Consider the following 16,687-nt stretch of genomic DNA (forward strand, 5'->3'; position numbering starts at 1 on the left):
TTGGTTGCTCGCTGCGAAGATTTCATTGTGGAACCTCCCTTTGTGTAAGAGATCCTGTGTCCTGGACCGACCTTTTAGTTTTAATTTTCTTGATTTGGTGGAAAGTATTCTCCACAGCCTCCTACAGGAGAGTATATGGGAGTTAAGTCTTTGCATATCTGAAAATGTCTTTATCCTCCCCTCACATCTGCGTGATCGTTTGCCTGGCAGAGATTTTTCTTGCAGAATTTGGATGACGTTTGATTTGTTGTCCTCCGGCTTCTGATGCCACTATTGAGGAATACGAATCCATTCTGCTTTGCTGATCATCTGTAAGTAGTCTCTATTTAGCTCTCTGGAAGTTTCCAGGATTTTCCTAGTGGTTCTGCAATTTCACAATAGCGTGCCTCAGTAGGAGTCTCTTTCACACCTTTTGCTATGCCCTTGATGAAGCTTCTTAATCTAGAGTCTTATGTCCCTTGGTTCTGGGAGATCCCTCCCTCTGCCCTCTTTTCTTGGTTTACCTTCTTGAACTATTAGTAAGATCTTGGATTTACTGGACTGATCTACTCATTTTCTTTCTCTCATATTCCATCTCTTCTGATCTTGTTTATCTTTCAGGAAGATTCAGTCAAATTCTTTCCATTTCTTCAACTGCAAATAACAAAAACCTAAAGTTATGCCTTGAGCAAGATAATCTAACTCTTTTATGCAAAGGGCCAGAGATAGGCTGCCCATTGTTGGTATGAGAGGCTCTATTCCCTGAAGGGGTCAGTTACTTTCCTTCTATCCCCAAGTTTGCCTTATGATGCACACCAGTTATTTTTTGTGTGAAAGTTTCCATAAGTAAAAAATATATATATTTTTACTCACATGTCAAGAATTAGTCATATAGCCACATCCAGCTTCAAGGAGCCTGGAAAATGTAGCCTTTATTTTGAACAGCTAGGCCCTTAGCAAAACTGAAAGGATTATTTAGAAGAAGATAAGAATACATATTGGGGAGCGCCTGGGTGGCTCAGTCGGTTAAGCGTCTGGCTTTGGCTCAGGTCATGATCTTGAGGTTCATGGGTTTGAGCCCCGCATCAGACTCTGTGCTGACAGCTCAGAGCCTGGAGCCTGTCTTTGGATTCTGTGTCTCCCTCTCTCTCTCTGACCCTCCCCTGCTCACGCTGTGTGTCTCTCTCAAAAATAAATAAAACATTTTAAAAAATGGTTTATTCTGCTGTTGTTGGAAGAAGTGTGCTAAAGTATCAACTAAGTCAAGGTGGTTGATAGTGTTGTCCAGATCATCTCTATCTTTGCTGATTTTCTGTCTACTTGTTTTCTCAATTGTTGACAGAATGATACTGAAATCCCTGACTTTTGTGTATTTCTCTTTGCAATCGTATTATTTTTTGTGTCGTGTATTTTGAAACTGTTTTTAGGACCATAAGTGTTTAGGATCTGATTAATCCCTTTATCATTATGGAATGATCTTTTCTGTGATAGTACTTTTTGCTTTGAAATCTATTTGTTCTGATATTAATAAAGCCACTCAAGGTTTCTTTAGTGTTACCACAGTATATCTTTTTTGATCTTTTCACTACAACCTACTTGCATATTTGAAATGCATTTCTTGTAAGCATAGTCTAATTGGGGTTGTTTTGAACTCCATCTGAAAATCTCTGCCTTTTGATTGGGGAAATTTAGACTATTTATACTTTATGTGCTTATTAATGATGGTAAGGTTTATATCTGTCAATTTAAAATGTGGTTTTCATTTGTCCTATTTGTTCTTTTCCATTTTAACCTGTTTTCTGTCTTATTTGGGATTAAGTGAATATTTTTGTGATTCAAATGTATCTTTGTTGACTTACTGGCTCTATCTCTTTTTTAAAAATATTTCTGGTGGGTGCCTGGGCTGTTCAGTTGGTTGAGCGTCAGACTCTTGATTCTGGATCAGGTCATGATCCCAAGGTTGTGGGATCAAGCCCTGTGTCAGGCTTTGCACTGAGCATGTAGCCTGCTTAAGATATTTTCTCTCTCTCTCTCCTTTCTTTCCCCCTCTGTCCCTCTCTGCATCTTGTTCTGTCTCTCCCACTCTCTAAAATAAAAAAATAGGGGCACCTGGGTGGCTCAGTCAGTTAAGCGTCCAGCTTTGGCTCAGGCCATGGTCTCACGGTTCATGGGTTTGAGCCCCACATCGGGCTCTGTACTGATAGCTAGCTCAGAGCCTGGAGCCTGCTTCGGATTCTGTACCTTTCTCTCTCTCTGACCCTCCCCTGCTCGCACTGTCTCTCTCTGTCTTCAAAAATAAATTAAAAATGTTAAAAAAAATTAATAAAATAAAAAATAAAACAATTTCAGTGGTTGCGTTAGGGTTTATAGCACATATTGCAAAGTTACCACATTCTACCTGTAACTGGAGTTACACCACTTCACGTTGAGCATAAGGACTTCTCAATACGGTTCTTCCATTTCTGTTTCCACAAAGAACAGAATTGCAACATATTCTATTAAATGTGTTAAAAATCCCACACTGGGGGGGAAAAAAAGAAACCCCACACTGTATTGCTATTTTTCTTTTTTATTAAGCAAGAATTTATGCTATTTCTCTATTCTTATACATGGTTACATTCTTTTACCATTTTTTATTAGCTACTCACCCTAGAGATTACAATATTCATCTTTGAATTATTAAAGTCTACTATAACCTAGAACTTTTAGTATTGTTTAGACAATCTTGGAACCTTACAACACTTTTCTTTCACATACCTCCTGCTAATTTTTTGTACTACTGTAAATTTTATCTATCTATAAATATTTTAAAATATAAATATTCAATTATTTATAAGTATTATAATGTATTATAAAATATATACAAGTATATAAATATGATAAAATGTAACCTTTTAAATATATATTTAAAGATTATAATATATTTATGTGTGTTATATATAATAACATATACAATATGTACAAATATGTAAACATACATAAATATGGTATAATGTGTTGATAAAGAGAAATATATATTATATAATTTATTAATCATTACATTACTACTATATAATTTTTATATATCAATATATGTATTCAAACTTCACAAGACATTTTAATTAACATTTTACACACTTAGGTATGCTCACAAACTTACTATTTCAGTTCTACAAATCCAATATATATCTATCTCTAGAGTTACATACCTTCTTTTTTTTATGTTTGTTTTTATTTATTTTGAGAGCTAGAGAGCAAGTGAAAGAGAGGCAGAGAGAAAGAGAGGGTGAGAGAATCCCAAGCAGGCTCCTTGCTCTCAGCATAGAGCCCAGTGCTGGGCTCGAACTCATGGACCATGAGATCATGACCTGAGGCAAAATCAAAAGTGGCTGCTTAATGGACTGAGCCCCCCAGGCACCCCACAAAGTATACAGTTTTAATATAGTCCTTTTCTCTCTTCTTTTTGAAGATCTCATTCTCAAGTCACAGTAAACTTTTCAAGCCTTCTTTCTGTTAAGAAGTCAACAGTAATTGGTCCTTTGAAGATGTCTTTATTTGGGGGGGTCTCTATCAGCATTTAAGATTTTTCTCTTTATGGTTTTCACTAGTTTTACTGGGTGCTTAATTGTGGTTTATAGTCTTAAATCTGGTTTTGATGTTCACAGAGCTTATTTATAACCTTGAATAGTGTTTTCTAAACCCATGGTTTGATGTATTGAATTTTGGAAAATCCACAACCAATAGCTGTATAAATATGGTACACAGTCCATTTCATTCCTCGTCTCCTTCATACATGTGTTAAGACTTTTCGGTGCGCATCACATATTTCTTCCACTCCTTCTGATATTTTCCATGCTTTAATCTCAGTATTTCCTTCTGACACATCTTCCAATTAAATGTTTTTTTTCCACCTGTGTCTAGTACTCATAATTTCAGTAAAACTGTTTTCACTTTCAGGATTTCTGTCTGTTTTTAAAAAAGATCTAGTTCTTTGCCAAAGATCTCCACTCTGTCATTTAATTTCTTGAATATATGAATCATTTATTTTAACATCTGTATCTGATAACTCCAATATTTGTATCTTCGGTGGACCTACTTGTACAGTCTGTATTCACCTCTTGATTTTCATCTGTCATTTTCTTTTTTTTTTTTTAAGCATTCTAACTTTATTTTAAGTGTATTTTTTTAAATAGTTTATTGTCATTTTCTTTTTATGCATGATTATGTTTGATACTTCAAATACTGTGTAAGAAAACTTGTAGATGTAATTTAAAGCTCTGGATAATGTTATTTTTCTCCAGAGGGGACTTACTTTTGCTTCTGTCTAGCAATTAAACTAGAGCAGGTTACCTTAATCCAATCAGAGATGATGTCTATTCAAATCTAGGCTCTAATTCTTGTGGGTATGGTTGGGTGAATTGTGACCCAAGCATGCCCCCAAGAGATCCACGTCCTAGTCCTTGGAACCTGTGAATCTTCTCTTTATGGCAAAAAGAGGACTTTGTAGATGTTAATAAGTTAATGATCTTGAGATGGAGAGATGATCTTAGTGGGCCCTAAGTGCAGTCGTAGGTATCCTTATAAGAGGGAGCCAGAGGAAGATTGGACACACAAAGAAGGAAAGGAGGCAGTGTGGCCACAAATGTAGAAATTGAAGTGGTGTGGCCATAAATCCCAGAATGTTGCAACTACCAGCATCCGGAAGAGCAAGGAATGGATTCTCTCCCGGTCCCTTGAGAGAGAGTGTGGTCTGCTGACACCTTAAATTTGGCCCAGTGATCCTGATTTTTGGACTTCTGGACTCCAGAACCCTGAGAAAATGAATTTGTCAGTGTTAAGACATCAAGTTCATGATAACTAGTTACAGCAACCACTGGAAACTAATACATGAGCACTGATCTGTTCTTTTTTTTTTTTTTTTCCTTTTGCCAAACACCCAGTATAGATCTTTGGAGCCCCAGTGAAACCCTGGGTTTGTAGCAGGACTGCTTTTCATTAGTGGAGTCTGAACTTTAATTTTTGTTCCCCCAGCCCTGTTAACTGGTCGCAAGCTCCTGCTCATCTTCTCAGCCTCTCAGTGGCCGATTGGCAAATGCCTTGAGGAAGAAAGTGACAAATGTAAGTTTCATTCCTCTGTTAAGTTTCTCTTCTCTGGGAAGGTTCTCACTGTACTGGCTGTGCCTCTGGTTGATTGCAGCAAGCACCTTGCTCTACAATTGGAGGTAAATTGTTCTTTGCAGTACTTTTTTGAGACCTAATGGATGCATATAAAGCAAAAATAATAGCAAGTACACAGCCTGATAACTCTTTACATGTAACCACCCCCCAGATCATGATATAAAACCTGTCTGTCAGCCTCAGAAAGCTGGAGTAGCCCCTTGGCCCATCCATAAGTGGAATTGTATAATATGTACTATTTTGTGTCTGATGTCTCTTCATCGTGATTTTTAAGAAATTCATCTATGCTGTTGCACCTGTCAATGGTTATTTTTTATTGCTTATTAAATTTCATTGTGCAGATATACCATACTGTCTCTCTGCGTTATTGTTAATGGGCTTGTAGATTGTTTCCAGTTTTTAGTTGTTATGAATTAAACTTCTATGAACATTGTTTTATAAGCCTTTTTGTAAATGTATGCATTCATTTCTCCTTGCTGTATACCTGGAAGTGAAATGCAATCACAAATATGTGTATATTTAACTCAATTAGAAATTGCCACACAGTTTTCTGAAGTAGTTTTATCATTATGAGAGTGTCAGACACTCAACATCCTTACCAAAACTTGATACTGTCAGTATTTTTATATTTTAGCCACTTGGGTAGGATAATGTTCCATAAAAACTCATAGTTTTATTTCCATTATTTTTTTTTATAATTAAAAATATTTTAATGCTTATTTGTTTTTTGAGAGAGAGAAAGAGGAGAATGCAAGCAGGGGAGGCATAGAGAGAGGGAGACACAAAATCCAAAGCAGGCTCCAGGCTCTGAGCTGTCAGCATAAAGCCCGATGCAGGGCTCAAACTCACAAACTGTGAAATCATGACCTGAGCCAAAGTCAGACGCTTAACCGACTGAGTCACCCAGACACCCCTCTATTTTTTCCTAATGACTAATGACAGCTCCTTTTATATGCCTTTTGGATTTTTTTTTAACATTTGTTTGTAAAGTATCTATTTGAGTCCTTTGCTGATTTAAAAAATTTGAGTTCTTTTTATTATTGTTGATTTGTATGAGTGCTTTTATATATTTTATCTAAGTCCTTTGCTAGATATATGTACTACAAATATTGCTTTTTCCAAAATCTGTGTCTTGCCTTTTAACTTCTCAGCAATGTCATTAATGAGCATCAGTGTTTAATTTTGGTGGAGTCAACGATCTTTTTTTTTCTTTTCAGTTAATACCATGTGTCACATAGGTAAAGATTCTGTTGACTTGAAAAGGATGTTTACCCTGTGCTGAGTTTCTAAAGCTTTTTGTAGCCCCTGATTGTGACCTTTATATACATAACATTCTATCTTGCTTTTTTGGATGTACATTTTCTTTTTAATCTCAGAGGTGACAAATTATATTTTGTTATTTTCTCCTCTCTGTCATCTGTTTCCTTCTAGTTCTTCATACTTTATTCTAGTCTCTTTCTTCATTTTGGAAGTGTTTTTGAAACAGTAGGTGATTCTTGGCTGGGTGTGAGGAGTCAGGCACTGAACAGTTGATTTCTCGCTCTATCCGATGAGCGGAAGTGGTGGCTGGCGGGCTGCCATATGCAATGGTCAAGGAGCAAGCTAGGCTTTTTGAGGAATCTCCACATACGAGTATCTCACATTCTCTTCTCTGGAGCACCTCTGTTTCTTTACAACTGTATTTCTCACTCTCTTGCCTCAGGCATAGTAGAGGGCTTGAGATATAAGTACCTGACAACAGGCTTTGGGGATTCGAGCTAGAGAATGGAGCTGAAGGTAATGTAGTTGAGTAGAAAGACTTCCATTTCATTCTCACATGTGTGCTTCTATGCCTTGTTCCTGCCTTCTATCATAGCTTCAAGGTCAGAGTTTCTCAGAATCCGTTTCTGCAGTGAATTCATTAATTCATTCCAAAATGGTTGACTTCCATATGCCAAGTGCTGTCCTCAGTGTGGAGAATAGGCAGTGACCTAAACAAAGTCCCTGATCTCGTGAGCTTAGATTCTCCTTGGAGGAGATAGAAGGGAATGAAATCAACAAATATGTAATAGACCCCAGTAAGAAGAATACAATAAGGGTGATAGAGAGCGACAGAGGATGCTATTTCGGTGGATGTGGGGGCCTTTCTAATGGGAGACCTAAAGGAAGAAAGGAAATAAGTCATGTGAATACTTAATGGGATTGTGTTCTGGAGAGCAGGAACAGTACTGCAAAACCCCAGAGTGAGTGTGAGCCTGTGAAGAGTAGAGGTTAGTGCACCAGGGAGAGGGAAGCCAATCTCTGAGTCCTTGTTCTGAGAATTTCACAATTTCTCAACCACATTTCCAGCCCTGTACCTCACTCAGTACCATATCTAACATAGTCATACCCGGACCTGATCATATTTTTTAAACTATTTACTTATTTAAGTGACCCATCCGGCAGGTCAGTCAACGCAGGTTCCTGAGGGAGGGAGTGAGAATGGGGTACAGCAGGGAGCACAGAGAATGGAGGCAAGACAAAGTCTCTGATCAAGCCTCGTTTATTGAGAGAATACACACATCTTATAAAGGGTAGAAGGTGGGAAGCAAGGCAGCCGACCTAGGTCAGTTGCTAGGAAACAGGGTCAAGTGATTTTTAGTAAAAGGCTAGGGTAAAGGGGAAACCAAAACTGCGATTTTAGCACAGCGCCTGAGGGGTGATAAAGAAAGCCCAGACTGGCTCTCTCCAGCCCTGAATTGGGAGCCATAACACTGCCCTGCCTTCAGGCGGCTGATCTTTGTTCTTCTGGCAGCATCCCACATTTACGTAATCTCTACCCATAACCTGGGGCTTGAACTCATGGCACCAGGAGTAAAGAGTTGCATGCTCTTCTGAGTCAGCTAGACACCCCCAGGCTTGATCATATTTTATTTTATTGCTTTTTAAATGTTTATTTATTTTGAGAGAGAGTGTGTGTATGAATGGGAAGAGGGGCAGAAAGAGAGGCGAGAGATAGAACTCCAACCAAGCTCCACACTGTCAGTGCTGAGCCCGGTAGAGGCTCGATCTCATAAACCACAAATGGTGAGATCATGACCTGAGCTGAAACCAAGAGTCGGTCACTTACCAGACTGAGCCACCCAGGCGCCTCTTGATCATATTTTAAATACGCCTCCCTACGTAATAAGCATGAAATGAAAATATAATAATCATGAAAATGAAATGACTAGAAAAGAAACACGTGAACATTTTCTTTCATTAAGTAATATAAATGTTACAGTACAAAAAAGGAAAAAAAATGGATAATGCTTTTACTCCATGAATATATTTTTTGAAAAACAAATGAATGTATTCCTACATATGGATCTGTCATATGAATGAATATACAACATAACTATATATGTTTTCAAGCCTTAATTTAGGCAAATTTTCAGTGACTTTCTCAGACTGTATCTCCGTTACGTATTCACATTCTTTAGATAATTACAGCTAGATAATCCATTTATCTTCAATTATGATTGATCAAAACCACAGATTATTGGAGCACCTAGGTGCTTCAGTTGGTTAAGCGTCCAACTTTGGCTCAAGTCATGACCTCATAGTTTGTGGGTTCGAGTCCCACATCAGGCTCTATGCTGACAGCTCAGAGCCTGGAGCCTGCTTCCAACTCTGTCTCCCTCTCTCTCTGCCCCTCCCCCACTCTGTCTCTCTCTTAAAAATAAACATTAAAAATTTAAAACCCACATATTACATTTATTTAAAAATTTCCTCATACAAAGAGAAGATACATAAATGCTTAGAAAAGTCTTAGGTGTGAGTTTGGCAGATACTCATAAAAACCCTCATTTCACAGCGAATTCCAAAAATTGCAATACTCTCCATATTTTTGGGTTTTGGGGGCTCAATTCTAGCAGCTTTCAAGTATCTCTGCAGTCAAAAGAATTCCACTCGAGTATCTACTTCTGAAAATCCATCATAAAGTTCTATTTGTTTAAACGTCTGAAGGTTCTCTTCTGCAAATTTAGCCAACACCACTGACTTCGAACAACGGCATCATGTTATTGCATCGACCGCGTACCCAGCTCATGGTGGCAATGCTCCCGGTTTTCAGACATCACCCTTGTGATTTCCTCTGGTCACGGGTGCGCAGCTGCATTCAGTCCCTCTTTCGTCTGTCTCTGAAATGTGATTTTTTTCTTCCGTGTGCAAATCAGTTTTTCCTCACGTTATGTTATTACAGAGATACCGACCTTCGCCATGAATTTTGGGCATGGATTTTCAAGGAATAATTTTAAAGTATGTCTTACTGCCCCGTGTTTAAGTCTGAATCTGGCTCTTTGCAAATATTCTTGCGCCTGATTAACCATTTCTAAAAGATATAACTACTAAGTTGTATCTCTGAAATATTTTCTTTTCTTTCTTTTAAAACATAGAGTGTAACATTAGTTTCAATATAGTGATATATAGCAATAGAGTGATTCAACACTTCCTTACACGGCAGGGTGCTCATCACAAGTGCCCTGCTTAATTCCCATCACCTATTGTGCCCAAATGTTTAATTTTCTTGATTCCTTCTTTAGTTTTAAAGCGATTAACAATTAAAAGATACATTATTGTATTTAATGTATTCAAATATCAGTAAAATGTTTCACACAGAAACCAAAATTTATACTTCCCAAACAAAAACATTGCCCCTTGGGGTTTTCACTCTGTGTCACTTTAAACGTGAGAAGTCTGAATTGTCATATAGAATGACAGAGCCTAACTTACTTTGTCTTTATGGTCCCAGGGCTGTCATTTAGTTGAAGCCTATTGTTTAAATGTAAAACTGTGCAGGAGCAGGGGTGGGGAGGGGGGTCAGGGTCAGGAACTCTGCTGAAACCCAGCGATTCTGATACCAAACGTTCTGTTGAAAAGAACAGGCAGAGCAGAGTCTGTATATACGCCAGTTAGTGATCGTAACGGGGAGTTACCTCAATTATCTTCCCGCTAGAATACAGTGTTTATTAAAGAATCAGTAATGGGGCACCTGAGTGGCTGAGTCAGTTATGCGCCTCTCGATTTTGGCTCAGGTCATGACCTCACAGTCGTGAGATCAAGCCCTGTGTCAGGCTCAGTGCAGAGTGAGGAGCCTACTTGGGATTCTCTCTCCCTCTCTTTCTGCCCTTCCCCCCTGTGCTCTCTCTCTGTCAAAATAAGTACTCTTTAAAAAAAAAAAAAGTTTAATAGTGCTGATGTGAAGTATATGTGTGTGTATGTACATATGTTATGCACATATTATCACATAATATGTATACGTTATTACTGTTAACCTTAAAAATAAAAAACTTCCAGTTATTTTACCAATAAAAAATGGGTTTATTCAAGAATAAAAGAGAATTGCAAGCCAGAAGAAACAAGTTGCAGCAAAAACTGCAGGCAAATCCATGAAACAAAAGAAAGGCAGATTTTTAAGGAGAAAAGGGGTGAGTTGGCAAGACTGTTGTAAACTAAAAGTCCATTGGAGTAAACAGGGAGCTCCAAGTATGGTGGCTTCTCATTGGCTGAGCTGCTGCCAGTGGCGATACGGGGAATGTCTCTTCCTGCAGGTGGATAAGTGGTATCCACGTGCAAGGTCAAGTCCACCGATGGCTAAGTCTGGCTTTTCTTGTTGCGTCTGCAACTGTTTATGCCTGAGAGAGGCTCCCACCCCAACCCTGAAAACCATCCAAGTTGATTTCAGTGAGTTTCTCATTACTACTTTTCACATTCCAAATAGAAGTTTAAAATGCCACAGGCAGTGCCCTCCCTTTGGCCCGCCCTGGGCTTCCACATGTCCCTCTGTCCCGGACCCCGGGGCTGACAAGCACACAGCCTTAGAACCCCAAGGACCAGGGACTTGCAGCTCATGGACGCCTCTGTCTGCAGCACTTTGTCTTTGCTCCGCACTTTCTAGTTCCTGGACAAGGGGGAAACTAGAGGATGCTCTTGAGCATCTAATGTTGTTTTGCTTTCCTTCAAATTAAAGAGGACAACCTTAGAGCCTCCTTTAAGGAAATCTGCCCAGCCAGGGGCCCACCACTATTTGTAGGGGGTCAGGAGTTGGGGGAAGAAAGTTGAGAGATGGTGTTAGGTGGGAAAATAGGTTCTGAAAGACCCGTGTTTATGTCTTGACTCTGCCGTGTGATGGCGAGCAAGTTACTTAATCTCTCTGTGACCTGCTCTGTATTTAAAGCCAGAATAAAATTAGCACCTCATCAGGTTGTTGTACAGATTAAATGAGGCAACGCATGTGTAAAGTGTTCTTTAATCTATAAAACACTAAAAAACATTTGTAGTTTAATAAAACCTCAGCTTCTCTTCTGCTTATTTATATCTTCTAAATAAAAACATTAGAGGAGAAAAAATGGCCAACTTACCACCTCTAGCCATGGTATAAGATCTTTTCACTAACTGGCTCCTTCTAAAACATAACCTCACTTATGCTCATGCCTGGAAGGACAATTGACGCCAAAGGGCCAAAGGTAGGTCATATGACCATTTATATAATGAAATTAGAAGCAACCCGTTCGGCCTCCTACTTAAAGGTATTCAGTGGATTGGAACTGGCTATTTCATTAACATTCGTTTCTATAACACAGAATCTCATTCCCAGAAGCGCCTGAAGGTCTATTGTTTTCATTCCGTTCAATGGGAAAGAAGCTTATTTCCTGTTATATCTTCACAGACCAGGGACTCCTGCGAGAGGGAATCAAACAGTAGCCCTACTGAGCCCAGGTTCGCAGGGACTCTAGCCAAACAGAGCATTTGCCTTGCAAACAGATGTGTCCTATTCTAGGCTCAGAAGCTGTCATAGGCTGGAGGGCTCAGGTGACGCTGTCTAGTGACTTCTTCCCACCAAGCTAACCTCCACCAGGAGTGAAATGGTGTTCTGTTTTCTCTCCCATCCCCACCGCCCACATCTCTCTCTCTTTCCTGTTTTCAGGAGATTTCCATTAGCAGAAGCGTTTCTTCAACCATCTCTACTTGCTGGGCTCATTGCCTTAATTTCCAGGAAACTAAATTTTCTGATGACCTGTTTCCAGCTGTTAAGGTTCTGGTACTGAGCAGCCAGATGAACAGAGTTGCGTTTTCTAAGATGGGGAAGGTATGGGAATAATAGATTTGGAGGGAAATCGAGAGTATGGTTTTGGACCTCTTAGTATGAGACGCCTGTCCTGTGGGAATGTTATTAGTTATCCGGGACTTTGGAATGTAGGAGAGCAGTTGTGACTCTATAATCAGTTGGCTTTCAGAGCCAAGTTTGTGAATAGAACAATTTATGCTGCAAAACCAGATCCTGATTTTTGTAGGAGTTACCTCTCTATTCTCAGTAGTGAGTATCGGATAATTTTCTTATTTCTCTGCAACATTTTAAGGCCATCAGAGAGCATACATGGTGTGAATAGGCCTCTGGACATCAAATACCTTTCTTTCCGCTGCCCTTCGGTTACCCAGAGTCCTTCTTTGAAACAGATATAGCCCTCTACACTCCATGAGTTAGGATCTGTGCTTTCCTCCTTTCCCACCCCAAAACTGTGAAATACTGACGTATTGTTCAGCAAGTATTCACTCACCACCCCCATCCCCTGGGGGCACTGCCTTTGAGCTTGGCCACAGGTCTGCTTTGCCAAAGGCACGACGTGAGTAGCTGTGACGTGCAGGCAGACTTCAAATGTGCTTGCATAGTTAGGAGTGACTTTATTTACATAATGATTTGATATTTGCATACATTGCCAAATGATCACCACAGTTAGCACTCATCGCCGTACAAATAGAAATATTTCCTTTTCATGACAACTTTTAAGATTTACTCTTAGCAACTTTCATATATACAATTACAGTACAATGTATTATAGTCACCATGCTGTACATTGTATCACTATGATTTATTTATCATAACTGGAAGTTTGTACCTTTTGATCCTTTCATCCATTTTGCCCACACTCCCCACCTTTAACCTATGACAAGGACCAGTCTATTCTCTGTATCTATGAAATTGTTTTCGTGTTTGTTGTTTTCATGCTGTATATCAGACCACACAGTGTTTGTCTCTCTGGCTGACTTATTTCACTTAGCATGAAGCCTTCAAAGTTCATCCATGTTGTTACAAAGGCAAGATTTTATTCTTTATTATGGCTGAACAGTATTTCACTGTACACACACACACACACACACACACACACACACACACACACACACTGTACCTTTTCTTTACCGTTTCCTTTGTCAATGGACAGCTAACCTTGTTTCCATATCTTGCCTGTTGTAAATAATGCTGCAGTGAACATGGGGGTGCATGTATCTTTCTGAGTTAGCGTTTTTGTAGTCTTTGGATAAATACCCAGAAGTGGAATTGCTGGATCATATGGTAGTTCTATTTTTAATTTTTTGAGAAACTTCCATACTATTTTGCATAGTGGCTGCACCAATTTACATTTCTAGCAAGAGTACAAAAGGATTCCCTTTCCTCCATATCTTCACCAACATTTATTTCGTGTGTGTGTGTGTGTTTGTATATGAGAGAGAGCGAGCAAGAGAGAGAGATGATATCTCATTATGGTTTTGATTTGCATGTCTTCTGAATGATGAGTAGCGTTGACCATCTTTTCATGTACCTATTGGCCCTCTGTACATCTTCTTTGAGAAATGTCTGTCTCAGTCCTCTGCCCATTTTTTTCAATCAGTTTGGCTTCTTGCTATTGAGTTGTAGGAGTTCTTTATATATTTTATTACTAACCCATTATCAGACATAAGATCCACAAACATTTTCTCCTCTTCAGGCCTTTTCATTTTGTTGATGGTTTCTTTGGCTGCACAGACTTTCTAGTTTGATGTGGTTTCACTTGTTTGTTTTCCTTTTGTTGCCTTTACTCTTGGTGTCAAATCTAAGACGTCTTCACCAAGACATGTATCAATGATCTCACTGCCCGTTTTCTCACAGGAGTTTAATGGTGTCCAATCTGACATTCAAGTCTTTAATCCATTTTGAGTCAGATTTTGTGTATCGTGTAAGGAAATGATCCAGTTTTATTCCTTTGTATGTAGCCGTCCAGTTCTCCCAACACCGTTTATCGAAGAGACTGGCCTTTCCCCCATTGTATATTCTTGCCTCCTTCGTTGTAGGTTAATTGACCATCTATGCGTGGTTTATTTCTGGGCTCTTTGTTCTGTTTCATCGATCGGTGTGTCTGTTTAATGCCAATGATTCAATTGCTATAGCTTTGTAATATAGTTTGAAAGCAGACATTGTGATGCCTCCAATGTTCTTTCTCACGTTTGCTTTGGCTATTCAGGATCTTTTCGGTTTTATACAAATTTTAGGATTGTTCATGCAATTTCCGTGAAAATGCCATTGGAATTTTGATAGAAATTGCATCAAATATGTAGATTCCTTTGAGTGGTATGGACATTTTAACAATATTAATTGTTCCAGTCCATGAGCATGGAGTATCTTTTCATTTATTTGTGTCACCTTTAATTTCTTTTATCAGTGTCTTATAATTTTCAAAATACAGGCCTTTCACCTCCTTGGTTAGATTTCTTTCTAGATAGTTTCTTCTTTTTCATCCAAATGTAAATGGGATTATTTTCTTATTTTTCTCTTTCTGATAGTTCATTATTCGTGTCTAGAAACATAACAGGTTTCTGTATATTGATTTTGTATCCTGCAAATTTACTGAGTCCATTTATTCTGTTTGGTTTGGTCTGGGTTGTGTTGGTGGAGTCTATAGGATTTTCTACATACACTATCATGTCATCTGCAAATAATGACAGTTTTACTTCTTCCCAGTTTGGTTGCCTTTTATTTTCTTTTCTTACCTAGTCCAATACTGTGCTGTGAGTGGCCAGCCTTGTCTTGTTCCTGATCTTACAGGAAAAGCTTTCAGCTTTCACAGTTGTGTATGATGTTAGTTGTGGGTTTGTCCTACATGGCTTTTGTTTTGTTGAAGTGCAATCCCTTTATAGCCAGTTTGTTGAGAGTTTGGGTCATAAATGACTGTTGAATTTTGCCATATGCCTTCTCTGCAACTTTTGAGATGCCCATGTGATTTTTATTCTTCGTGTTGTCGATGTGGTGTATCACATTGGTTGGTTTGCAGCTGTTGAACCATTTTTGCATCCCTAGAGTAAATAGCACTTGATCATGATGTGTGGTCCTTTTAATGTATTGTTGAGTTCAGTTTGCCAATTTTGTTGATGACTTTTGCACATGTTCATCAGGGATATTGGCCTGTTTTCCTTTCTTGTGTTGTCCGTGTCTGGTTTTGGCATCAGGATAATGCTGGCCTCATAAAATGAGTTTGGAAGTATTCCCTCTACTGTGTTTTTTGTAGTTTGAGGTTTGGGTTTTGTTGTTGTTTTTTAAGAGGGAAAAGTATTGGTATTAATTTACTCTGAATGTTTGGTAGAATTCACCAGTAAAGCCATCTGGTCCTGGACTTTTGTTTGTTGGGAGATTTTTTGATGACTCCTTTGATCTCTTACTAATTGGTCTATTGAGATTTAAATTTCTGGGGCACCTGGGTGGCTCAGTTGGTTAAGTGTCTCTCTTGATTTTGGCTCAGGCTATGATCTCATGGTTTGTGAGTTCAAGCCCTGCACTGGAGTCTGCATTAATGGTGTGGAGCCTACTTGGGATTCTCTCTGCCTCTTCCCTGCTCGCTCGCTTGCTCGCTCTCTCTCTCTCTCTCTGAAAATAAATAAAATGTAAACTTTTAAGATTTCTATTTCTTCATAATACAACTTTGGTAAGTTGTATGTTTCTAGGAATTCATTCATTTCTTCTACATTGTTTAGTTTGTTGATGTATAATTCTTCTTAGAACTCTCTTATGATCCTTTCTCTTTCTGTAGTATTATAACATCTGCTTTTTCATTTTTTATTTTTTGAGTTCTCTTTTTTTCTTGGTGAGTCTAGCTAAAGATTTTTCTATTTTGTTTGTCTTTACAAAAAACAGCTCTTGGTTTCATTGATCTTGTTATTTTCTCTTTTGCCTCTATATTATTTATTTCTGCTCTGATCTTTATTTACTTGTTTTACTAATTTTGAGCTTCATTTGTTCTCCTTTCTCCAGTTTCTTGAGATGTAAAATTAGGTTGTTTGAGATTTTTCCTGGTTTTGGTCTTAGTTCCAGTATAGTTAACGGACAGTGCTCTATTATTTCCAGGTGTGCATGATTCCATCTATCCCCTACTGCACATCACCACTGGGGCACCCGTTAGTCACCATCACCTGTTTCCCCATCCCCCTCCCCCTGCTAACCATCAGTTTGATCTCTGTTGTTACGAATCTGTATCTTGGTTTGTTTCTCTCTCTTTTGTTTTTTCCTTTGCTCATGTGCTTTGTTTCTTCCACATATGAGTGAAATCAGATGGTATTTTTCTCTGTCTTATTTCACTTAGCCTAATATACTCTAGTTCCATCCACGCCATTGCAAATAGCAAGATTTCATTCTTTTTGATGGTTGAGTAATATTCCTGTGTGTATATACGTGTGTGTGTATGTATATATATGTATATGTATATTCCTGTGTATGTACATATGTATATGTGTGTGTGTCTATGTGTGT

The sequence above is a fragment of the Suricata suricatta genome, chromosome 2 (genome assembly GCF_006229205.1).
Source record: "Suricata suricatta isolate VVHF042 chromosome 2, meerkat_22Aug2017_6uvM2_HiC, whole genome shotgun sequence".
Classification (NCBI taxonomy): domain Eukaryota; kingdom Metazoa; phylum Chordata; class Mammalia; order Carnivora; family Herpestidae; genus Suricata; species Suricata suricatta.